Below are 27,631 nucleotides of genomic sequence, written 5' to 3'. Positions count from 1 at the left end.
TTCTTAGTGTTGTAAGGTACTGACAGTTGATGTTGTCCTCCCGACTGGGTGTCAGATCAGAAAACGTTTGTATGTGTCATTGTGGATGGCAGACCCCCTCAGAAACACCCGAGAGGTCAGTAACGCAATTTGAATTGTCAACAAGTAACAGATAAACAATTATTTTTATTTGATCTTTTTTTTCTGGATTAATGTGACCCCAAAATTAATACCAACACAAATAAATAAAAAGAGCACAACAGACCAACCAAACTTAACAAAAAGAAGGGAAGGCCGACCGAATAATGGACTGTCAGAACTGGGCTCTCCCACTAACCTAAGAGAAACAAATCTGCAAAAACAGGACTGCTAGACCCATCACCCCAAACAAACATTACTAAAGAGAAAGCAACTTAGGCCGGTCACATCTCAGACTGCTGCTGGTGAGGTCAGTGAACCAGTGTTCCTGCCCCTCTATACAGGTTTTCCCATTTGGGTCGGATTTTACCTGAAGGAAGACAGCCCATAAAACACATTAGAATAGAAGAGACGTAGGTTACTACCAGCAAGGGGAAGCGCATAAAAAGTTACAAATTATACGTTTTGTCATTTAATTGGAAGACTTGTTAGATTTTTGTCCAACTTTTATGTCCCCATCAACCCAAAAAAGATGCTGACCACTATTGTTTACAGAAAATAGGGTAATCTTGTGTTGACAGCTCAAAAGATCTAGCAGTAATAAAAGTGATTATATGCTTGTGGACTATTGTTCTTCTAAGTAAACATGTAAAAAAAAAAATAATGGTTAAATCATCCTTTAAATAGTAGGGTTGATCCTAAAATGTCAGATTTTCACCACCAATAAATTCTGAGATTTTTTAACAATATACCAGAAAATTATAAGCTTCGCCTAAAAACAACAATTTCCAACATAACAACTAAACTCATCAATTCCAGCATTTAGAAACACTTAAAACTGTTTCAAAACTTATACTTAAATCCAACCTTCTGGCTTGGTGAGCCAATCAAAGCTCTTCTGCCAATAACCCTGTTGGGATCCAAAATTTTGCTTCACTTGCAACATCTAAGTACAAAGAAATGTCCAGACCTTAATGATGTCAAAAGAGCGTTAGCATGTCAGTAATAATGTATGAGAAGGAGTCTGTGTTTTGGTTGTTTGGGCCTGAGGGCAGGAGTGCATCTAAGTTCTCTTATCTCTGTTGGTGTTTACTTTGTCAGCCAGAGTTTTACAAGAAATGCTGTGAAATTACACTAAAGGCTTCTACCATGAAGACTTCTTAGCCTGTATTGCTTTCTGCCCATTGAAGACATTGGTTTTCCCGTGCCATCTGCCTATCAACCTTACCCTATCAAGAAACAATCAACAGAACCATCTGCGGTCTAGTCACCAGTCCTCTTATCCCTCCAAACCAAATAATGACAAACTGGAAAAAGCAGGGTGACTAAGTCACTGGTGTATCTATCAAAGAAGGATGTCATCCAACAAGTGAGCTCAATCAAACAGAAACACAGTGACAGAAAATACTGTTTGACTTCTCAGCTATAATGGGAGCTTTAAAGAGACTTTATGTGGATTTAGAGAGATTTTAAAAAGTGGATAAAGGAGGTCGTAGTAAGCAGTTCATATTATTTTTGGAGTAATTATAATAATGAGATGAATTTTAACTCTATCCTTTGATGATGAAAGACAAAAAAGTTGCAAAATGCACAGGTAGAGTTCGACTTTGGATATTCTTTCAAACTGCTGCCTGAATATCCAACAGCCACTGTCTCAAGCCATTAAAATTCATTCACTCCCGGTGATTGCAAACAATGAGGATCCAAAAATGAAAAAAGAGGTGGCAGACACAAAGATTAATTAAAAAAAAGAAAAGCTGTACAATGGACACATGGATTGTTTCATTAGAAGCCAGTTGTGTGGCTGCAGAAATGCCAAGAAAATATGTATGAGGGTCCGGGGATGGACAGTGCTTAAGATAAAACAGTCGAAAAATGTGCAACAGACAAAACCAGGCAATGTGGAATGGAGGAGGCCCCTAATGAAGCCAGCTGGTCCCAGTCCAGACAGGCAGAGGAGGGGGAAGGATTGATAGAGGGAGAGACCCACGGGGGTGGGTGGAGAGAGAGGGAGAAAGAGAGGGGAAAAGGGAGTAAGACATGCAGGATGTATGGCCGCCCAGGCAGCTCTATTGTATCAGGAGGCACCAGTAGGTGTATTTCTTCCAAACTCTGCAGAAAAACCTAAAGCCATGCCAAACAGCACGTCTGCTAATCGTGCAGCAATTACTAGCCTAATAGATGTTTTTTTATTCCGCCTCACAGCCGCCATGTTGGGAGGCAGAGCATCATTATGTGAAGAGGATGCAGAACTCACTGGCTGTTTTCCTCTTCCACCGCCGTGATCTTATCCAGTTGCTGAAACTACACAACAGTTTATAACAGTTTCTTGGTGCAGTGGTCCAACATACGGCTGGAGACCCAACATACGTCCTCTGCAGCTGTGTCTGCACCCTACCAGGCTGTGTGACATGTATGGGCTACTGTTATATCCATTTTTGTCGGTTATAAAAGCTGTGATAATGTGTTACTTTTCAAGAATATGTATTTTAAGGACCACAAAGCCCACTGTCTTCTGAGTGAGCTCCAACAAGCAAATTGAAATCACAACCTTTTATATATCTCACATTCCAGTCCTTATATATTTTATCAGTGCTACTGGATGTAAATCTACAAAAGGAATAAATACATGACCTCTTGTCTTTCTGAGTGATTAATTTTAGAAACATAGTGTAGTATTAATAGAAACTTACTGTACTGGAAGTGTCCCTATTGGGAAATCTGGGGCACAGAGTACCACATTTGAGGTGTCACAGAAAGATAAGAAAAAGAACACAACAAGTAAAAATGGAGGAAGATAGAGTGTGTGTAGAGAGCATCCAGCAATGGAAATATTCAACAGTATATTCTACTGAGGGACAATATGAACTTCAGTATGCATCATTTCAACAATTTCACACAGAAAGCATTAGCAGGAGCAGTGTCCCGGTCCAGCTGAACTGAGCTTTGTTTAATGAGTTGAGTTCAGACATAATTAAGGTTTCTGCATTTTAACTTCAGTTCTATTAGAACAGACAGAGTCGTCTATCATGTATTATAAACTTGCTTATTTTGCATGTAGTGGTTCAGCCAATCAGCACAGGTCAAACAACCTCGCTATGGTTGTATATCTTGTAATTTAAGAATTAAACACATGAGCACAGAGACATGATGAATGACGGGCTGACAAGGTTAGTGGGCTCCAGCTATACTCATAGAACCAGGGTCACAATGTGTAGCTGTACTGAAAGAGTGCAAAGTTTAAGACTACCATCCTGAAGACAATCAGTCCCAGGATGGTTAGTTATAACCAAGCCACTAAACATGCTAATGAGCAGAGGGTTGGAGCTAACTTCTTCTGGTGATCATGCAGACTATTTTCATTATCCATTAATAGGCCAATTATTTTCTTGATTAATCGATTACTCGTTTAGTCTATGAAATGTCAAATAATAATAATAATAAAAATAATAATAAAAAATGCCTTAAAATACCCCACAACCCAATGAGATGTATTCAAATGTCTTGTTTTGTCTGATCAGCAATCCAAAATCCAAATATATTCAACTTATTATCATGCACTACATGGAAAAGGTTAAAATCTTCACATTTGAAAAGTTGCAACCAGTACATTTTTGGCATTTTTGCTTAGACAATCACTGAAATGATAATTTGGTTCTAAAAAAAAAAGCAGCCGATTAATTTTCTGTCGATCAACTAATCGTTGCTGCTCTAGATCTTACTCTACACGGCCATGTTTCCCAATAGAATTACAATGGGACTAAGATCATTTTAGCCCTAAGATGCTTTTGGGAAAAGGAATTCAGTTCAGTAAGATCATGCACTTCTCTTAGCTACAACAGACCCAAATCCCTTATTATTTTTTAAAATTTAGAATTAGGGACCTTTTGAGGAATCCAGGAAACTAAACCGTATTTAGACTGAAACAAATGCACTGAAGGAAACTTTAGTTCCCGAGTAGCATGTGACTTTTTGTGTATGTGCAGGCCTGATAACAAAAACTGCTTAGATGGCACAAATAGGTGTTGATTCTCAGTGGGTTTGGCACTATGAGCAACTCCTCTTAAACTATGTACAGTCATTCAATTATTTCCATCCAAAATGCTGCTTAATTGACATTTTATATTTTGATTTAATGGTTGATATTTTGGTCAACTTATGGAATATAATCATCCAACTGAGTCTTAGATATAAAATCAGTATGGTCTCAAAAGTCAGTTATTAAATGAACACAGAGTTAAATAGTTTTTTTAAATACAATACACGGTCATTATCACAGAAAAGAGTACAATTAAAAAGCATTTTGTTAATACAATATATCAGGAACAGTGTATCCATGTCTACCGCTTTACTCATTCCAAGGTGTCGGATTCCTCCTCCACACATTGTTATGCATTTTCATCTTCAACAGGTTTTTCTACTAATTTTGGTGCATTATCATAATATTGCATCATGTTTACAGAAAAAAAATAATTATTGCACAGTCATCTAGAGGGGAAACATTTCAGAAATGTATGAATTTATTTACAGTCTTTCCCAGGAGGTTTCGATACCAAACATTGGAAGCTCATTATTATCTGTTTTGACATGGAAATTAAGTTCTTTTGGTTTGTTTTTATTGCCCTGCTGCATGTTTTGCAATCAGTCTCGTGACTAACATGTTCATTTAAATCTCTGTTACTTGATAAAGACTGAGGATTATTATGGAAAACAACTCAGACTGGCCATGTTATATGTTACTGTTACAGCTACAGCACCGGTTACATCTTCGGCTCCATGGTGCAGGGATTGGTATCCAAGTATGTGAAGCTTGTGCCTGCAGTATGACTCATCTGACATCAACTCTCTCTCTTGTGCAAATATAAAAAAGCTTTATTAAAGCAGCTTTTCACAACACCACAATACAACAAAGGTTTCTAACACACATCATTCTTTTACTTGTTCTGGCTGTAACAGATAGGTAGAACAAAATGAATTTCCTTTGTGGACAATAAAGAACATCTATCTATCTATCTATCTATCTATCTATCTATCTATCTATCTATCTATCCAGTAGAAATATAAACATGTTCTGCATTTACAACAGGTTATGTCCTGTCTGACACATACAATCACTATTAAATTTAGTTGTCTCCTTATTTTTTGCTTCTTTGTTTGTGTTTGTGCCTTTATTTTTTTTTAAATTGTGTTTAATTATGGTACAGATAAGTAGAGCTACATTAAACTATGGCATATCCACAAGAAAAAAGGGTTTTTATGCCTGTTATCACATGACAACAATAATCCTGTGTGCTGCACTGTATCTGTAGGGTTTGAAAGTTACTGATCAGTACCAATGTTTTTGTGATTACTTCACATGCTGAAATTTTCTTAGAGTCATTTTCTAGACCTAAAAAGAAAAAGAAAAACCTCCTGACAAATGGCATTTCAGGTAATTATCTACCCCCCAAAACATTTCAATGTCTAATAACAATGTTAAAGTTTAAACATGAGCCACAGTTCAGTTGAACTTCCCATTTTTTGTAGTCACAGGCCACCATAGAGGAAACACATGAAATGAAAGGGGAGGGCTAAAGCCATAACTTCCAGTTTTCACAACTATAGTCAAGTCATAAATTATTATATAAATGTTTTACGTCTTGGGAAATGTCTCTTTGATTGTAGACAAGTAGAGCTCAGATGAAGTATCACAAAAGTTTTGCTGGTTAATTAATCCAACAATCCAATGACAAGTTTCTCTTACAATGGATGTAAGAGAAACTTGTAAGAGAACATACTGAACTTTTAGACTTTGTGTTTGAATGTTGCTGCCGTTATTTGAAGTCAAAGCTCCTTAATGTTTTTTAGGTCACTGGTTTTTGATGAAAGAGGTAATGACAGAAACAAAAGGGGTTGCTGTTGAGAGTAAATCAAAACAAGCAATCCTGTGGATCTATCAGCTGCTCCATGGGTTCATTCCTTTAATAGATTAGTCATTTTATAATCTCTGCAATTTTCTCTATAATGCTTGCTGAACACTTTCTTCATCATCAGCACAATTACATTTAATAAAGTTCCATCAAAAACCCACTATGGTTAATGTCTAAACCTGACACCAACTGAGATTCAAAGAGGATGCCATTATGTTATTTAGGGGTAATTTTTTTTAGATGCCAAGTTATGGTTTTTGTGAGGGAGGGTTCAGAGAATCAAATGTAAATATGAGGCATCCTGGTAGATTTAGTGGAGTTATTGGCTTTGCAAATGTTTGAATAACTCCTCAAACACTTCCTGCTCTCCCCGGGCTTCGGCATCTCATCGCAGCTTTGGAGCTAAGTGATCGTTTGGCTAAATGAGGAGCCCCTGTCTCCACATGTTTTTGGGAGCTGTAATGACACTGTACTCTCAGCAGGCTTGTGCAACACTGCACTGGAGAATGAGGAAGACTGCTGGGCCTGCAGCATGCCGTGGCCCTGACTCATTCCTGTCCTCCTATGGACCCATTACTCTGCTCAATGCTGATGTTCAAGCAGCAGTGAAGCTTCTTCCTGTGGACCCATTAGTCTGCTGCACACAGACAGTAAAACAATGCAACAATGTGGATTCAGATGCTGTAAGATACTTCAAATCCTGCTTGTTAAGAGTAGAGGTTATTTTGCATCTAATTATTCAGATTTAGGACTGATGTAAATAACTGGCGAACATGGCAAGAGTAAATATTAGAGCATTCGCGGCACCAGAGGAAAGTAACTGGACAGGCATTAGGTTTTTACGTATGTTAAACTGTGCTCAACAAGAAGCATTCAGCTTGTAATATTTTTTATAATGTGGGAAACAAAAGCCTATAAATCGGCAGTGCAGCTATAGTCTATCTTGTGATTTTATACCATTATCCTCAATCGGAAAGTGGCTCATATTCAACCAGTTAATCTGCTCTGTCACTGTGTACCCACTAAAAGTAGAGTTTGTGGCTAAATATTGTGTAGGGTCGCCGGGTTTGACCAGCCTACCATCTGTTTAACTTGTGACCATGTGTGGATACTGCAATGAGATTCGGCGTTTACTCTCAAGCAAGATATTTAAAAAGATTTCAGTAAAAATAAGTTAAGAAATTTGAATGTTTCTTGTTGGTGACACCATTTAATTTACATAATGTAATACAGAAAGGACCAGATGAATATATACTGTGTTGAACATATGATAATTTAAGACATTTAGGAGGACACCTACATGTTCTATTCATGTTTTCAACAGCTGCCGTCACCATGACAACCACGACACAATCAGCTGAAAGTCATCACTTAACACAGTCAGTGGTTAAACCGGAACACTTGCATGCTTACCTCAGCTAGCCGCTTTCAAACTTCCTGCTCACGCTGACAAATAGCTGCTGGACGGACAAAAACTCTGAATAACAGTTAGTTACTGCTGCGAACTGAGGCTCAGAGGGTTAAACAAGCTTCTTAGAAACAGAAAGAGGCAACAGAAAGATTAAAAAGGAGTGAAACTAAAAGTATAAAGGCAACAACTGTTGCTGACAGAACAAACACCGCACTTCCGGTTTACGTTTAGGAGCAGCAAAGATACTAAACACAAGGACAGATGTCTCACTTTGCTCTTAATCCAGACATGACAAACGGACGAAAAAAACATACAAACGAAGCAGAAGTTTTTTTGTCCTCCCTGTGAATTATATTTTTTTTTCCCTGAGCTCGCGGGCCCTTTCACGTCATCTGGCCCAAGGCTTGAGCCCTGGTAAGCTCATGCATTAAAACAGCATTGATGCTGATTTCTCCTAGGAGGGCCAAATTCCTAGATGGGGGGGCCTGGCCCCCCAGGGCCCGCCCATAACGCCAGGACTGTATAAGAGAAAATGAGGGGGCTTTGCAAGTACTGTAAATAGACTGTTTGCAACAGTCTAACTGAGAATGTTTTGACATTTAACATTTCATCTTGGTACATCAATTCCATGTAAATGGGCAAAGACTGTAATCATGGTCAGTAAATTGACGGCACTGATATTTATGTTCTTCTGAAGATGAAAAATTCTAGATACTCTTTCTTTCATATACTCTTTTTCAATTTGACAGGCTCCCCACTGGGATGTGCAGCAGGATGCCCAGGACTGCCGAGAAAAGTCTAAATGTCATCTCCCTGATGAATATATGTATCTCTGAGCTTACCAGTGAAGCATCTTAATATGTCCGATATTGTCTTGTGTAGGTTTTATGTGCCTAATGTTCTTTGTTTTAAGCTTAGCAAGACTGAGAGTTTACAGTTACACTATAGTGGCTCTGTGTGCCTGCACAATAACAATGGTAGCATGCTAATATTTAGCAGGTATATTGTTTACCATGTTCACCATCTTAGTTTAGCATGTTAGGATGTTAACATTTTCTGACACTTATTTAATGTCATTAGTTTGAAAGTATGTGTTGATAGACCAAAGTTTTGGACAAAGTCAACTTTTATCTTGACGATGGCGCTAGATGAAAGGTTAAGGGATTACAATTCATCCATGAATTTCTGAACCAAATGTCATGACGATCCCTCCAATAGCTGTTGAGAAATTTCACTCAAAACCACAAATGTCAAACTCATGGTGCTGCTGCAGAAAAAGTCAGGTGACCACCAAAGTCAGGATATATAATCAACCAACATTGTCATTCCTAGAGCTATGCTGCTAGCATGGATAAAAACAGTGAGGCCATACACATGTTTCCACAAATGCAGACAATGAAGTTTCTATTCTATTCTGTTCTTTCCTTTTTAGGCAAAAACATCTAGTGCATTCAATCTTAATCTCCCTCCCTCTGGTAACATGATTGTCAGAAAAATTGATGTTGAAAAATAAAATACAAAATGAAGGAAGAAAGGAAAGGAAAAAAAGAATGACTGTCTCTGTTTTGAGGAGTATGGCTGGATTGGTTTCAAATTTTAGAAAATGCTGGGCAACGTTCATCAAAAATAATTCTTAACAAAAAACACCAAATCTACAATATGCTTGTGATATGAGATAGTTCACTGACTATTGATGAAAATGAATGGGAGATGTCCCTGAGCCACTGAGCTAGAAACCAAAGAACAAAAGCTTTAATCTGCATTTTCACCAATAGACCAAACCCACAACTGCTTCCCTGGCAAAGAGTCTGAAACTGTTTTTGTGGAGTTAAACTGTAACACATGTTTATATCCCAGTAAATTCAGGCAGGGTTACTGTCAGTGGATCCAGAAAGTGTGTTTCTCACTTCTTGTCAGTGTGGCAGCTCCTACTTAGGTTTGTCTCTGTTAAATTATCATAAAGTATTTTGTGTCTTGGTTTTGATTTGAATTCAGCACCACGAGGTGTTTCTGTCAGACCAAAAGCATGGCAACTCAGAGTTGAGACCAGGAAGCAGAGTTGCAGTCCTACACGCTTCTCTGCACTTCCATTAGAGCAGTCAACCACCCAAAAACCCATAGAAACTGCCTGTGTCTGCCCCCCCGACCACTTAAATCAGTTAAATCACAAAAGGAGTTATACATAAAAATCTAATAAAAATTAACACCACCACTGCAATAGTACAAAAAATTAAATGTGGACTCTTAAACCTTAGATCTTTGTCATCTAAAGCTGTATTAGTAAACAATCTAATCTCAGATTATCATATTGCTTTATTTTGTCTTACTGAAACCCGGCTGTGTCATGAAGAATATGTTAGCTTAAATTAATCCACTCCCCCCGGTCATATTAATACTCACATTCCTCGAGACACCGACCGAGGAGGTGGAGTTGCAGCCATTTTCAACTCAAGCCTATTAATCAACCCTAGATCTAAACTTGGTCATAACTAATTCGAAAGCCTTGTTCTTAGTCTTCACATCCAAACTTGGAGAACTTTACAGCTGATTCTATTTGTTATAGTGTACCATTCTCCTGGCCCAAATGACTCAGAATTTTTATCTGAATTCTCAGAGTTTTTATCAAATGCAGTCCTTACTACAGATAAAGTAATTATAGTAGGTGACTTAAATATTCATGTGCACATCGATAATGATAGTCTTAGCACTGCATTTATCTCATTAGACTCAGTTGGCTTCTCTTAGGGTGTAAATAAACCTACTCACTGTTTTAATCACAACTTCGACCTTGTTCTGGCATATGGCATCGAAATTGAACATTTAATAGTCTTTCCACAAAATCCTATTTTATCAGACCATAACTTTTGAATTCCTATTACTGGACTATACACCATCAGACAAAAATGTCTTCACCAGATGTCTATTTGATAGTGCTGTAGCTGAATTTAAGAAAGCAATTCCATCAGCATTTAACTCAATATTTCAATACAACAGAGGCCTCTTATGCTAACTTTAATCCCTCCCAAACTGATCATCTTGTTGATATTGCCACAGGCTCACTGTGAATGACATTTGACTCTATAGCCTCTCTAAAAAAGAAGATAATAACACAAAAGTGGTTAGCTCCACGAACTATCAAATCTACAAATTAAAGCAAACATGACAGGAATTTGAAAGGATTTGGCGTTCCACCAAACTGGAAGAATCTCGCTTAGTCTGGCAAGATAGTCTTAAAACATATAGGAAGGCCCTCTGTAATGCCAGAACCGCCTATTACTCATCATTAATAGGAGAACAAGAACAGCCCTAGGTTCCTTTTCAGCACTTTGGCCAGCAGACAAAGAGTCATAACTCTATTGATCCATGTGTTCCTATAGCTCTCAGTAGTAATGGCTTGCCTATACTTGACCCAGGTGTTTTAGCCAACTATAGACCTATATCTAATCTTCCCTTTCTCTCTAAGGTCCTTGAGAAAGCAGTCACCAATCAGTTGTGTGACTTTCTACATAACAATGTTAGACACAGAGTTCAGCAAGGTTCTGTACTTGGACCAATACTATTCACCTTATATATGCTTCCTCTAGGTAATCTTATTAGGAAACACTACATACATTTTCATTGTTATGCAGATGATATCCCACTATATTCATCAATGAAGTCTGATGAAACTAATCAATTAACTAAACTCCAAGCATCCCTTAAGGACATATAGACCTGCAATTTTATGCTACTAAACTCAGACAAACTTGAAGTTATCATGCTTGGCCCTAAACACCGAAGAAACACATTATCTAATGATATAGCTACTCTGGATGGCACTACCCTGGCCTCCAGCACCACCGTAAGGATTCTGGGAGTTATCTTTGATCAGGACATGTACTTCAACTCCCAAATAAAACAGATTGCAAGGACTGCCTTTTTTCACCTACATAGCATTGCAAAAATCAGGCACATCCTATCTCAAAAAGATGAAGAAAAACTACTCCATGTATTTGTTACTTCTAGGCTGGATTATTGCACTTCATTATTATCAGGCTGCCCTAACAAGTCTCTAAAGACTCTTCAGCTGGTCCAGAATGCTACCGCATGTGTACTGACATAAAACTAGAAAAAGAGATAAAATTTCTCCTATTTTAGCTTTTAGAATTTAAAATCCTTCACCTCAACTACAAAGCCCTTAATGGCCAGGTACCATCATATCTTAAAGAGCTCATAGTACCCTATTACCCCAGTAGAACACTGTGCTCCCAGAACGAAGGCTTACTTGTGGTTCCTAGAGTCTCCAAAAGTAGGATGGGAGAGCAACTATCAGGCCCCTCTCCTGTGGAACCATCTTCCAGTTTGGGTCCGGGGGGCAGACACCCTCTCTACATTTAAGAGTAGGCTAAAGAGTTTCTTTTTTGATAAAGCTTATAGTTAGGGCCAGCCCAGGCTTGCCTTGGACCAGCCCCTACTTATGTTGATATACGTCTAGACTACTGGGGGACTTCCCATGATGCACTGAGCTCCTTTCTCCTCCTTTGCTTCTCTATCTGTACGCATTCATGTACCACTGATGCATGTTACTAACTTGGCATCTTCCCCGGAGTTTTAGTCATATTTCTATTATTATTGTTGTTGTTATTGTTGTTGTTTTGTTTCTCTGTGTCTCTCTTTCCTCCTGTTTTGTCAGTTTCCAGTTGTGAAAATGTCAAAAATGCTTTTTAGATATATTTCTTACATCTCCAGTTTGAGGTCAAGGAGGAAAAAGATTTGAATCCTAAATCCTCCGGGCAGCCGACTATCTTCAACCGGCCTTTTTGGGGCAGACTGTGCAGATTCTTCAGTGCTCTGAAATTCAAATCTACCTGCTTAAAAACAACTTAGGTTCACTGTCACATACTATTTCTGCAGTCATTTAGAAATCTGAACTATCCAACACAATGACAAACACATACAGTACAGTATTAAAGTAAGGTAATTTTGACAGACCCTTCTATTTATTATTAAGCTGCATCTGGTCATTGTTGTGCAGGGTATATGGAGAGCTCTGCCAAACACTTTCTCTCAGTATATTAGAGACAAAACCTGCGTTTGATGAAACAAGATTCAGCTGTGTTGCCGAATAGACTAGACTTTCTAAATTAAAGTGCAGACCATCAAACCACGCAGCCAAGCATTAAACAAAAGATGACATTTTCTGAGGAGCGTTTGTGATTTGAGGGAAATTCAAAGACTCTTTATTGTACATTTAAAATTATTTTCACCACACAACCCATCATCAGAAAAAAAGTTACAAAACAAAGCAAATAAATAGTTTTTTCAGTTTTCAATTTTTCATTTGCAAAATTGACCATAAACAATAGAAAAATAACAACAATGCAAAAATGTCTGAAGACGAACGTTGCTAAGACACAACATGCACCGACAACAACAGCTGAAGGCATTGATTGTCTGTGAATCACACAAGAACGCATTCACACAGCAGGCTTGTGTTCCTCAGTCATCAGCAACAGAAAATAATTTGTTTCATAAGAGAGCAGGAGAGACAGACAGAGAGAGAGAGAAATTCTCTGGGGGATGAAGGAGTCAGAGGGCTTTGTTGCCCAGAGCTGCAGTGACACCCCGGTGAGGGAGCTGGGCGTGTCCGCCGGCCCACCTGGGAGGTTGTGTTTTCGGGCAGGAGGACAACAGGAGAAGCCCTCAGGGTCTCAATAAGACAGATCACGTCATAGAGAGCAACGTGACAGACTCTGATGCCAGCTCAGGAGGAAACAAGTGGATCCAGACTGTGTCAATCAGGTATTGATAGACGCTTAAAGCCACTCTTGGCAAGATGTTACCTGTGAATACACCTCTCTTATCAGCCTGAAGCACAAAGTGGAGCTCCAGCAAAGGAGAGCATCACATCCCTAACCAGCAAAGACACAAATGATTTCTCTTATTTACCTGAATTACATTTTAGTGTTGTTGGTGTTTCTACCCACAGGAAGTGACAAATCAAACTAAAGATAAGACAGACAAACTTGTAAAACTTCTAAATAAGTGAGTGAAAGAAACCTGCTTCTTTCTTATAAAGCATTACAGACTGGCTGAGGTGACAAACATGAGCATGTTTTCTACAATCTATTGATGTCACCGTACATTATGTTAGATATTACATTTGTATATATATATATATATATATATATACTGTTATGATGTCAGCATGGGCGCCTGGTTATGTTTTAAAATGGGGGAGCAAACTTGAAAAGATACATAATTGGCAGGGGGCTCTGGAGGTCCTCCCCCTGAAAAATGTTTTAATTTAAAACAAATTTCCTGCATTTCTACACCACCTAACCTCTTGGATTAAGTCAAGAAACAGCCACCTGCACTAGTTCAGATTAGTTAGATTGATCATACTTCTAACTATATACATACTAAACTATAGTGTAAGAACAGGCCCGAAGCCTCAACTGTTCCACTTACCCTGCACTTACACCTGTAATACCTGCATCTCAACCTGTCCTGTCCTACTTAACTCTCCCTGCTCTGCTCTGTGGTCCTCCTGAATGTAGTGAAAGCAACAATGTTGATGAGCACAGAGATGCCTTGAATGTTAATTATCAAGATGTTATAATGCAAGTCTACCTAGAGCCAAAGATATCAGCATATAAACATAACTGCTTATGGTTACTGTCTGGTGATACTGAATTTTGTTTTCAGGCGAATGACGACAGGATTTTCAAACAATGAGCCATTTTCACTGTTCTGTCTCCTCACCTCAGTCTCTGCAGCTCCACCTGGCTTTCCTCCTGCCTCTTCCCTGCATGTACTTGCACTCTCCTGATAGAACAATTGATAATAACGAGGACAGCGTTACACTAGGCGTTGCATCCTAATAGTTAATTACTGTCAATAAAAGTGCTTGGTGTTCACTTATACTAGTCTTCCTCTTGAAAAAAATCAATAGGCCTTTGCCCTTGGCCTTGTTGCTTTTTCTTTTGTTTGGCATATAGCCTAATGTCAGCTGAAATGAACACAAGATATCAGTGGCTAGTAATGGGCACTTTTCAGCCGGCTCTGTCAGCTCCCTGATGTTGCTAAAAGATCATTAATAGCATAACTTTAAATTAATTATGCAATTTTCACTAATATCTCTTCACAATCCAACCATCCCTTATTTTAGGCTAATATTTTAATTCCCACAATGAAAGTATTTTGCATTTTGTTTTTGTTTCTTTCTCGGTTCCCATGTCATTTGATGTAAGATAATAACTGTTGTTCATCACTGTGATGCCTGTCTGCAATAGTAGTGAAAAGCCTTTTGTTGTTCTTCTGGGTCAGTGTTTCACAAACCACTCCTGGAGGGGCCTACCCCCTGTCCAAAATGTTTTTCATCTCATCCAACCCTGCTCCACCTGAGAAACAGCCTTGGCTAACCTGGCGTGCTGAGCTCAGAGTTGCACTGATTTGAGCCAGTTGGGGTGAAGCAGAGTCTCTTATTTGGTGTGAGATTTTAGATATTAATTTGAGAAAGATTAGAGCCTGTTGGCAACCCTGTATAATGTTAACTTAAAATTTGTTATATTACAAGATTTCAGCATTGAGGTACATTCATGATTTTGCATAGGCATACTAACCTAAAAACCTATTATTGGGAATTGCAAGAAAGTTTCAAAGCGACAGAGACACAGAGTGTCCCCGTAACCATAGTAACTCACTCTTACTCCTGCCTGCGTGTGCACGGCGTGAGAGGAGAGTGAGAGACGCTGACTGAGATTACTCTGAACAGCATGCATGAGAATAAATTACAATATAATAGATTTGTGCATATTTCTCACTTTCCCCCTAATGGTCTCAATAACTCGCTGCTGTTGCACTGTGCTGCTCTGTCTTGTCTGTCTGTGCGCTGTCGTTTTTCGAAAAGGTTTTTCCATGTGTTGTTTGCGTTGTCCACTCGCATATCTAGGATATCAGCTCGAACATGTGAACATTTGAGAAGTTGACATTTGGAGTAAAGAACGAGAAAAAGTAGTGAAATCCTATTACTACAGTTTGTTGACGTAGCCTCCCGAGTGGCTAGAAGTCAGCCGTGAAGTAACTTACAAAAGCTAACCAATCAGGACAGAGTGTGGCCTTAAAAAAGGCATAAAGAGCCAATATAAACTGAATAAGGATTTTTTTAAACTGTAAAGCATGCAAAGATATTCCAGTACAGCCCAGGAAAAAAAAATATAGACCTGGAAATGTGCATATGTCTTTTTTAAATAGTTACCTTTGGCGGCAGTTTGGGGAAGATATCATACAAAATACAGCTTTAATACAGTAATAATTTTTAACAAATAAATTCAATTAATTTTGCAAGTGCATGGCAGGTTTTTCTAAAAGATCCCACTGGAAATGATGCATTTTACTTTTCCACCACTAACAAACTTTTTTTGCTGACATGCTGTCTCTAGAAGTGCTGCCCAAAGATGTACAACCAAGGATGTTTCCCCTAAAAAATCTGTAGTATGTGTAGGTAGTGATCATATATATTAGACACAACTCTTACCCTATAAACATATAATCACTCACTGCACTCAACAAATGTAGAATACGCATTCAACTCTGCTTTCTCTTAACTGCCTTATGTTTAGTAACATGAAAGGAGGGAAGCCGCTTGTTTCCCTGTGGAGCGCTAACATCTTTATTTGTCGTCCCCAGGGACTGACATTTGTCAGCGTGCAGCTCTACAGAGATAGATCCCTCCTCTGACTCTGAGGGAAATCACCTCGTTTGTTTTGTGTCAATCCACTCAAATCCTACAGCGCTATTGTACTCCAGCTGCCTCAGCCCTCCCCTGCTCTCCCCAGAGAGTACAGGCTGCATTATTTCTGTCTTCATGTGTAAAAGGTCAACTTAACAATACAGAGAAATAGAGTTTACACACTTTTTTTTATAATGCCAAGCACTTCAGATTCAAATCTATACCGTTGCTTGCATAATACTTTCCTCTGATTGGCTGACAGGAAACATTAAATCTGTATATCAGGACGCCTCAAGTGCAGATCTGAATAACCCCTTCATTTCCCACATCATTAAAGTCAAGTCCATTTACTCATAGTGTTATTCATAGAGATTTGACCAAAGTGCTTTACAGAGAGTGAGAATTACAGTCAAATAAAAAGACATAGACATAGTTATGAAGATCAAGAGAAAATGAATAAAAGTGTAGAATAAAATACATACAAATGGGATTAAATCCTAAAACCACAACAGCATTGCACAGAGAAGAAATCAATAAAAGAGAGGAAAAAAAAGATCAATAAATAAAAACAGAGTGTGGCCATTTATGTCTTCATGATGATTATTAAAAGGCTGAGGAAAAGATATGGGTATAAAGATGAGTTTTAAAAAATATCGATTGAGAGAGGGAAGATCTGATAACGAGAGGCAAACTGTTCCACAATTTAGGGCCAACAATGGAAAATGCCCGATCACTTCTGTATTTCTACAGGGAGCGTTGAATCAAGAGCAGTGATTGGTCAGCAGATCTGAGGGGTCTGGCGGTAGAATATAGCAATGAGTAGTTCAGAAAGATAAACTGGTGCCAGTCCATGCAGATTTGGTGGTTCCGTCTACTTTGCAGATCGGCTAACCCTTAAAGAATTTGATCAATCTGACATTCAGTGGACAGCTTCAGTGTTCAGTTATGGTTTAATGATGATTTCCCTTTCCGACAAGAGTAAAGCTGTTTAGGGAAAAACTGGTCATTTTTTATGTGAACAAACATGCAGAATATCAGTACAAGTATTGACAATTAGCAGTTCATGCATCCACACTGACATGCAATAACTCATATTGGCTAGTTCATATCATCAATATCTTAGAAATCGTATGTATTAGTACTATCAGACATCAATCTGAACTTCTTCATCATGTCCTAAAACCTGTTTAAAACATCATATTTTTCCAAAATTTCATCAAACCTGGTCAAACCACTGAGATCTGACTTGGACACTGAAATGCTATACAGACATGCCATTAAAGTTGACAAGTGTTGTACCGTCAGTGACCAGTATAAACTGTTCGTGTTGACAGTATGTGGCGGCACAAATAACGTGAGACACCTCCAGCAGAAATAATAAGCATTGTGGAGCAGTGTACCGAAGCAGGTGCAAAGACGCCCACTTTTTTCCTCCCCCATCCCTGTCGAGCCCCCATATCACACACAGATGTTTCCCATCAAAGGCACCAACAAACCTCTCCACCCCGAGTATGTAAACCAAGATAAGGAGCCATTCAAACAGAGGACTTTGCAAACTGCGCCTTGCTATTGAGCTTTTCTTTCTTTTACAATACACACTTCAAGATTGGGAGCTGCTTCTTTTTTCTTTTTTTTTTCTTTCTGTGGGGTCACATATGCTTTAGCGTCATGAGCAAAACATGTAGGTAGGATGTCTGTGATAGGCATTTGTAAATTGACAAGAAAAAGGGATAATACCAGAGTGGTATTTGGATGCTGCGGGAAAAAAGCGAATGATTGAATAACAGTAATTAAAGCAGTTATTCGTTCGGCGAGCACCTGCATGAGGGATGATATTGCTCCTTAATTCAGCTCAGTTTAACTTCTCTCAGCCGGTGGTTCCAGCATCGCCTCATTAATCGCTGATTGGCATCGAGCTGTTCACAGGAACAAACTGTTTACTCTGTCTTGCCTGCTTTCTCTGGGCTGCACGCGGCGACGGCCTCTCTCAAATGCAGCATTAAGGCCTATTGTACTGAATGAGGCCAGCGCCACGCTTTTTACATGTTCTTTTTGTGGACTACGTGAAACGGCTGATTCATATGTACATATACAGCGGAATAGGATGTATTACTGTAAAGTCATATACTGTATTCTACGTGGTATTTTTTTACACACAGTGCAGACATTTCAGTTGAAAAAGTGCACTCAGGAGAAGCTACAATCAGTCCAGGTGGCTGTTCAATCATTTTTCTTCTTTCTAGGTTGATAAGGATAACTTAATGCTAAAAAACATATATTGAGATTTGTGGCTGGTATTTTTTAAAGATGCACTAATCAATATTTTCAATGAACAATGGGTCAAATTACTATGTGTGATGTAAGAAGTGTCATTCGTAGTGACAATCCCGTAGAGAATTATCACCCAAATCTGCAGTTTTTCCTCAGCTCTATGGGATGTTTTAGCATCTTTCAGCTCATTAGGTTTTGATTCACTCTCACCACTTTCATCAACCTCATTTGCAGCCACATCAGGTGGCTTTTCTAAGCAAAAAAGTTCTAATAAACCTACTGTATGCTACCTGTCTGACACCGACATGTTAGAGCCTTTAACAGCTAAAGAGACAGATGTTTTTTCTCAGGAGTGGGTGGAGAACAAAACAGAGCTACAAAGAGAGTCCAAATGAATGCTAATGTTGCTTCGTGTCTGCGGGACATGTGAACAGGAAATAGTTAACAAACATGCTAGAAATATCAAGTTTACAACGTCAAAATATGTCACACGTTTGTTTGTTTTTAATTTCTCAAAAGGGCAAAAAAATAAATTAAGTCATGCGGTGTTACACAAATGAGTCGTTCACTCACAGTTAAGCATATTCAGCTGTCTGCTGAAACTGCAACTACAGTATGAGACCAAGTAACAGAAAAGCTCTTTAACTGTCTTACTACATAACTGTACCGGCAAAGTGTACATAAAAATGACACAAGATGCTCGGTAAGCCATTTCATAAACGGTAGAGTGAATTTTTTATTTTCATGTTGTTTTTATCAATGGTTTACACGTGGGTATTATTTACTGCATTTTGGTAATCAGTGTTGGTTGATTAGGATGGGAACACTATGATTTCCATGCCTTTATGGATGAATAAACTGAACCTTTAAAGCTAAGAAGGTAACAGTTTGTTGATATCTACAGACAGGTAACAAATTAAAGGAAAAACCTGAATAAATGAGTGAATAAACATAATGAATGCAGATTCCATGCAGGGTACGACTGATCACTGATGTTTTGATGAGTATAAAAATGATGTGAATCATACTGCGGCCTTCACAGTCATCATATCTCAACCCAGCTACATACTTATGGGAGATTTTGGACTGACGTGTTAGACGGCACTCTGCTCTGCCATCATCAAAACATCCGATGTGGGAATATCTTTTGGAAGAGCAGTGCTCATCCCTCAGGAGAGCTCAAGAGACTTGGATAATCTATGGCAGCACTGACGCTGTTTTGGTGGCTTACTGAGACACTATGTTGGTTTGTCCTTATATTCGTCATCCATGTTTATCTCTCGTAGAAAAAATGGCAACTATGACATGATTTGGTGCAGCAAAGTATATAAGTACAATTGGCTGGATATTCAGTAAAAGACCTGCAGAATCAGAATGTTATCTGTCTTACACCTCTAACAACTTTTACTGAATTTTGAATATACTATAAGAACTTTTAACTGAAGTTTTCATTGTTGACAAAATTCCTCTGATAAATTACCATATTTCACCTGTAAGCGGCTACTCACATTGTATATGGAACATAAACCTAGCAGACTACACATATAGACACAAACACACACCTTTCTTGGGGCCTTGCAGGGGCGAACCTCCCACTCCTTCTGTCTCAGAACACACCTGCCAGTCAACGTAAAGTGGGGTCAAATCCCAAAGGGCATCAACTATAAAGCATCCTACAGACAAACAAGCTAATGTATGCATGATGGATTGGGGGGAGGTGGGAATAAGCTATACATTCTCCAATATATCAAAACACAATTAAGTGAACTGACAATTACTGTGAAAACAGAACCTGTAATTATCTCTTTGAGGACTAGAACTTCAGCTGATGGGAAATAATAGCAGGTTATAGATGATAGTGTGATCACATTGTTGTTTATCTGCCAAGCGAATCTGATCAATTCATAAGTGCAACTTATAAATAGTAAACTGGTAGTTTCAGCCCAGTCGCTTTACTTGGTTAACATGGTTGTTTTCTAATTGGAAAATGCTTAATTTCTTTCAAACAGAATCCACTGGATTAACAAAGTTGCCTTATCAGAGGTTTCTATGGATCAGATACGGTGGCTCATTAGGGACAATAGTTACATTCATGAATGTATTTTCTGGGAATGAAAAAACAAACTCTTCTTCATTCTCAATTTTATGGTTATTTGAGCACAGGAGTGTTTTGCCCTGAATTTCTGTGGTTGTCAGAGTGATTTTCTCACTGTTACCCTGTGGAGTTTTCATAGTAAATAGTATTTTGTGTTTATAGACACTTAGCCACATATGCTTCTCCACAACCTACATAAGATATTTATTTTCAAATCTGGGAAGGCCCAAACACACGACTACTACTGTACATACTATTTAACTTTAACATCTGATATAAGCTACATAACTAACTAGCTAGCTAACACTTCACTCCAGAAAGTTTCAGTGATGCATCTAAAGCTGCCAAATATATAATTTTATCTGTAAGACTCGTAAGCCTTGCCTATATTCATGCAAGACATCGTGGCACGGGCCTCCCCAGATGGCGCACAAGCTGCACAGAGGCGTTTATGCTCAACATGTTGTTCGTTGCAGTATTCTCTGAAACAAAATATACAAATAAAATACTCTGGGAATAAGCAAGAAGTCAACAAGCGTTACCAGAAGAATGTCATTATCCTAAAGACTTTCAAGGTCCCGTCTGAGTACAGTTCTGAGATTCTGAGCTTCAAAGTATGACATGTAACTTAAATATACACACAAATATTGTGCTTTTTAAATATATCAATGCACGAGCAAAATTCCACATTCAAATTGGTCATAAATATTTAGAGAACTCGATTATGATTAGAAAAAAAAAGTCTTGATTTAAAGCTTGATACTGTACAAATATACAGATAAAATAATATTGTGTAATAATTCTTCATTTCACTCTATGCGAAAGATTCAATGACATCATTTATGGCGTGTGCACCATCGCACGGGGGACACTGCGTCAAGCTAGCTTAACTCTTGTTGCACCACCCTGCTCCTAAATCAGGAGACTCAACAGGTTACCTGAGTGTGGCGAGACCTAACAGGCTCGACTAATTCGGGTCAGGCTTAGGCAAATTTTCATGTGCAGAGAAATGGAAATGGAGAGATAGCAAGAGAGTGTTTTGCTTTTAAAACATTGCTTTTGGGTTTGTCAGTTGACAGACTGGCCAAAAGTTTAGGCCCATGCAGTTGTCTATACTGCAGTGTGCAGAAATGAAATCGCATTAAAAAAATGAAATCACATTAACTTTGTGCTTGTAGCATATATATTCGTTCTCATGCCCACGCTGGTAATACACAAAATGCAAGAAAAAAGAGGATGAGAAAGCAGCAAACATATAACTCTGATGCATTTATTTCAACTTATAAAGAACATTTCAGCAAACTATCTTCTTCAGGATAAGAACAACACTCGTCTGAATACTATTTATATAGGACAGGTGTCACAAATCAAACACCTTCATAAGATACACACAGGGACTTGCATCAAAACATCAATCAAGTGCTGCTAGTGGTAAAAAAAAAACATTAATCGGGAAATAACATGCTTTTTGTTATTTTGTGTCTTATATTTACTGTTATTATGTCGGATGTCTATATTAAACATGGTCAAAGTTCCGAAACTTGAGGTGAAACTATGTAAAAATGCCTCCTTCAAGACTAAAAGCCAGGGCTTCAATCTTCAACACTCTGTTTGCAAAGTTACCTTTACTTCCCATCTTAGATCAGATAGTTTGGGCATGACAACAAACGGCCGTCCAATCAGTAGCCTTTGTTTCTAAGGTTGTTTCATGGGTTGTTCACGTTGTCCACTCACATATTTTGGATTGGATTTGGGTTCAAATATGTATTGATATATTTGACAGGTTTATATTTCGAGTAAAGAAACAAAATCTGACTAATATCACCCAACCAATCAGAACAGAGTGGCCTCATCGGGAGGGGGACCTTAAAGAGACAGGAGCTAAAACAGCCTGTTTCAGACAGAGGCTGAACTGAGGGGCTGCGTGAAGGGCCAGTATAAAATAAGTAATTCTGTAAATCATGCAAAGATATTCCAGTAGAGGCCCAGAATATAATTATAGACCTGGAAATGTGCATGTTATGTCCTCTTTAAGTGAGACTGAATGACTGAAAGCTTGAGAACAGCTAATAAATGGACCTCAATATGAGGTTGTTTTGTCAACTGTTGATTCCAAAGTCTACAATTAACAAAGTCAGAATTTCCATATTTACTGTAGGTCACACGATACACGATAACAACTAAACTATCTCCATGACAACTGAGCAACTCCATCCACCGAGGAAGGCCACAGACTGTGGTTGAAAGCTTCGGAAACAACAAGTAAGTTGGACCTTGTTTTAAGATTTATTTTTTTTTCAGTCCAAATTCTTGTCTAATATTAATTCTACTCAGACTTTCATGGTTAACAAACAGATAAAGAGAGGATTTCACGGTTAGGAAGTTTCTGTAATGCAGCCTCTGGTGATTAGAGAGCCAATCTGTCAACTGAAGCACCTCAATGTAAAACTCCATGTTGGAAATCATTCATTTTACCAAGCCAATAAAGTTCATCCGGCTCCGAGGCCGCCGCTCTCCGACTGACCTCCGACCCGTCTGAGGTGGCTGAGTTGAGAAAGGAACAACTTACCATGTGGATCGGTGCAGCATCACATTATAATTATCTGTCTAGTATGCATTCTGTGCCATTGTTTTCATGTGTGTGTCAAAGAGAGTGTGTTGGGAGGCAGAGACGGAGAGATAGAGACGGAGTGAATGAGCAGCTGTGGCAATATTTCCAATATTTACTCTCCTCCACTGAGTGCAGTTGCTCGGGCCTTTGAGGAGCAATCAAACATCCGGAGATGGTCGGAAGATTCTCCCTTTAAGCCACAAGGTTTTATTTGAGAAAGAATACCTTCTGTTCATAGGATTTGCAGCCATTTCATTTGAATCCATCTGTTTTTAAGGTGAAAAAGAGAGAAGAGGGGGAGTGAGAAAAAATAAAACAAACAACAACAACAGAAAAAAAAAGCAGGCTATTGAACAGAGCATGTTTGTGCATCATATTGTGCTTGATGTAATGTAGGTCAGTGTTCTGCACAGCACCAGATAAGACACAGGGAACAAGTGTTGTGTGTACTTACAAGCAAATATCTGTCAAAATAGCAATTGACAGATCTACAAGAGCCTTCTCTCTCCCTCTCTCTTCCTCCATCTCTCTTCCTTTTTTTTTTTTTTTTTTTTTTTTTTTTTTGGCCGGGGAAGTGGTTCCTTCGTCATTAGCATTTTTGAAAAAAGGGCCAGAGATTTGGGCCTATCTGCCTCCACTCGCTGCCGCAAAGCCAGTCTGGCCCAGGTTGTTATCTGTGCACTACAGAGGTGCAGCTGTTTAGCAAATGGATTTGCAGATTTTTAAAGGGAGATGAGGGAAAAAAAGAGGGGGAAGAATCAGGTATTCACAACAACCCTCCCCAAACTGGCATTTTGTGTATGTGTGTGTCTGCGTGCGGACATGTATGTGTATGCGTGTGTTTTCTTATAAATCTTTACCTTCTGTTTTCTGAGGCCCACATTATTTTTGGAAATGGCATTAAACACAAAAAAGCATGAAAAATGCTTATTCTCTCTTTCTGCGTGTTCCTTTATTCACTTTCCAGCCTCCCGAGGGGCCTTTTCTTCTCCTGAGCGGGCGCCATCGCCGCTCCAGTTGCCTAACTGGACCGAGGGAGGCTGGGAGTGGAAGGAGGAACCAATGGGGTGCTTTAGGTGGGGTGGGGATGCTGCTGTCTTCACCACAGCTGCTGGCAAGTGTGTCTCTTTTGTCTAATGCAATCCCAGCAAGGCCGATGCTCTCGCACACAAACACCCACATTCACACAGACACACACACACACACACACGTGGAGGAATTCTGGCTTCAATCAATGGCCCCCATGGGAGACAGAAAAGGGCCCTAAGCCATTGGAGACATTGAGGGTGGTTGGCTTTCCTAAGTGGGGGTATGTATGTATGCACATACACTCACACACACACACACATGCTTCCCCAAACACACATCGTCTTGTTCTCTCCATTCTTAAAGATACAAACAGACACCACCGACATATGTACACACACGGACCCTCACACGTGCACAAATACACACACATCCTGCGAGCGTGATGCCTCCGAGCTGCAGCCTCGGTCTCTACCAGGAGGTGTCGTGTAACAAACCGGTGGATGCAGAGATTTTGCAGAGAAGAGGGAGGCAAAAGCATGATGCCCTCAGAAAACTAACAGCACCCTAAACTCAGCGGTTCTCACACACCCGGCCCGGTCACGAAGTGTGTGCAGATCTTTTTCAGCTCCGTTTTGTATCTTAGAACATGTTCTAAACGCCAAAATGTATTAAAAAGCAATTTGTAAGGTACTGTTCTATGTCAAAATATAAAAATATAGCTCACTATTAGGTATTTTTATGAAGATATTTCTAATCTCGTCTGTGCATTAAAAATGTAACGCACCTTTATATATTTAGTAATGTATATTTTAATGAACAATGACTATTGTACCATCTGTAACAGCAACTGTAAGTCAATCCATGCATGTAAGTTATTCATGCTGTCACCCAGTCTTCCCACTCATCCATTCTACTTAACATGCCTTGAATTTGTCGGCTGCATGTGTTTGTCTGACTCCCGTTTTATGTTCATACTCTGTTTTTTTCCCCCCCTCCTGTATTCTTGTCTCTCTTCTGCTACAACACAGTAGAGATCATTAAAGTTTCATCTCGTCTCGGTTAACTCCACCCATCAGGTACGTAAAGCAAATTAAAATTTACTGAAGAGTTATTTGTAGCTCTAGGTCTGTGAGTGAGGATACAGCTGACATTCTTGTTAAAAAATCCTATATTTTAAGTACTGAACTTGCGTAAGATATGGCTGGATTTCAGCACAACTCACATCTGTAAACATTAAATGTACTTATTCATTAAAAATGATGAAATGCTGACACATTAGTTTTCTGGCTTTTTAAGTAGAACCGACTTTGTGCATGTGTTAATTGACATGATATAAACTCATTTTACTACATATTTTACAAACTGATTCTTTAGTTATATATAATTTAAATCAATTAAGTAGAACTGACTTTGAGCATGTGTTAATTGACATGAAATAAACTCGTTTTTGTACATATTTTACAAACCGATTCTTTAGTTGTATATAATTTAAATCAATTAAGTAGAGCTGACTTTGAGCATGTGTTAATTGGCATGAAATAAACTCATATTTATACATATTTTACAAACTGATTCTTTAGTTAATATATTTATATAATTTAAATCAGAGGGAACATGGGTACATCCATAGTACTAAGGGAAGGGCAGCCATTTCCCATCATGCTTTGTTCGCTGTTTCCTCTGACTTGTCACGTCTTTCCTAACCTCCTCCAAGTGTTTACGTTCGGAAACACCTTTGACCTTTGATTCTCTAAAAAGTCAAAGTCATTATTCCAGTCGTGGCTGCCTCTCAACAATTAACGGCACACAGAGTATTTACAGACTGATTAATGACAGCAGGTTGATACTGAAGGAAATTAATTCAGATTAAGTTTCGGCATTCGTTTCATAATGTCAAGTTTTAATTTTTTTTTTAAGCAAGAAATAAGATAAGTTCCTAAAGTTTAGATTAACAGATGCACTACTTTGCATTTGTTATCAGTGTAATTGAATAGGCTATTGTGCTGATAAATGCTTAAATACTTTAAACTGCAGCTTAAGGGACAGTAGGTGTTCTTTATAATGACTGAACTCGCTTCCAAAATTAACAAAGAAATCTATTCAAATAGAAGAGGTGTGCAGGTGTCTTTTAATTTTATTCATCTTCTTCTTTGCTGAGCCATTAGTGGTTTTTGTCTTTGCCCAACCGTTGTGTGGGCGGCAGAGCTAACAATTAAACTATTGTTAAGACAATTGAGAACTGATAAACCTCTATTTAGGCTGTGTAATATTCAAATGGTGCTTTACTATAATTACTATTAAACCATTTAACCTTGAAATATTTTCAGTGGGGAAGCTGAAGCTAAAACAGACAGCTGGTAAAGTTGAGGAATTATCAAATATTAAAGTTGGTGAAAAACAGATTAAAAATGTGTTTTTAAATAGTTTTTAATGACATTCAATCAATTTCCCGTCCTAGAATGCATCTTTCTATCTGATAAACCCTTTCAGTTCGCTCTGTTGGCTTCAGGAGATCAGGTGAACCAACCGTTGTCAGAGCGGGTGACGAATGGGTGCACAGAAAAAGGGGTTTTTTTGGCCTTCATCGATGGGTCTAACAGATGCTTCCTGTCCGCATGTTCCTCCCCGCTGCCAGAAATATCAGGCAGGGAATTAGGAGAGGCGATCTATAATTTAACGTAACAAGTGACAGTTCATATGCTGCTGCAGCAAAGAGCCACAATAGAAGTGCATCACAGCGTTGGAGATCTAGGCTCGCCTGAAGCCATCGCCTCCTCCCTTAAAGTAGAGTAGGAGTGAGGGAGGGTGAAATGGGGAAAGAAAATACCGACACACACACAGACTGATTCACACACACACACATATACCCCCTATGTTTCCTTCTCTTGCTCTCTGCTGGGGAGCGGAAAGAAGAACCTCTAGTGTGGCATAATGACTTTGCAGGGAAACAATAAGAAATAAATACCTTGGAGCTCCTCTATTAGTCAACACTTAAAAATCTCTCCCCCCCCCCCCCTCCCTTCCTCCTTCTCTCTCTCTCTCTTTCTGACTCTCTCTCGCTCTTAATGAGCCTCTTGTTGGAGAGGTAACTAGGGCCGCCGCTCTGCTCCGCGGCGTTCACGATGAGGAGACTGTTCACTGTAATCACATAGAGGCTTGAGATGGAGGGAGCCTGGATTAGCTACTTTACCGTGTGTGGAGTGTTTAACATGGCACCTGACACCATGCTCCTTCCTGTCTTCACTAGACAAACACTCGCCATCATTAATTTCATTTGCTTATCACACTCACCTCCCCCCTCCTTTCTCTTTCTCTCCGCCACTCCCTTCATCCCTCCAAAAACCTTCAATTTGGACCCTTCCTGCATTTTGATTCAGGTGTCAGTGCAAATTATTGCAGCCCGCTGCTAAGAATTACTAGGTAAGGAAGCTAAATGAAGATGAAGAATTGGAAAATGTTTCCAGTTGGAAGAATG

General features: G+C 38.9%; 1 long non-coding RNA gene and 1 pseudogene across 3 annotated transcripts; one reads left to right on the top strand and one right to left on the bottom strand.

The window, feature by feature from the left end:
• The first annotated feature begins 9,672 nt into the window (after positions 1–9,672).
• On the top strand, positions 9,673–12,303 carry LOC121905394 (annotated as a pseudogene).
• A 453-nt stretch (positions 12,304–12,756) lies between these two features.
• LOC121906189 lies at positions 12,757–20,053 on the bottom strand. 3 transcript variants are annotated; one of them, XR_006098568.1, is made up of 5 exons: positions 19,984–20,053; positions 14,182–14,244; positions 13,888–13,966; positions 13,366–13,421; positions 12,757–13,259 (listed from the first exon to the last, which is right to left on the bottom strand). It is a non-coding gene; the product is annotated as an uncharacterized LOC121906189 (long non-coding RNA). The 3 variants fall into 3 exon arrangements; XR_006098566.1 differs by having other exon boundaries at positions 12,757–13,421; XR_006098567.1 differs by lacking the exon at positions 13,366–13,421 and having other exon boundaries at positions 12,757–13,328.
• Positions 20,054–27,631: the final 7,578 nt, after the last annotated feature.

Source organism: Thunnus maccoyii, chromosome 10, assembly GCF_910596095.1.
Source record: "Thunnus maccoyii chromosome 10, fThuMac1.1, whole genome shotgun sequence".
Taxonomy (NCBI): domain Eukaryota; kingdom Metazoa; phylum Chordata; class Actinopteri; order Scombriformes; family Scombridae; genus Thunnus; species Thunnus maccoyii.
This window is presented reverse-complemented; position numbering and strand designations above follow the sequence as displayed.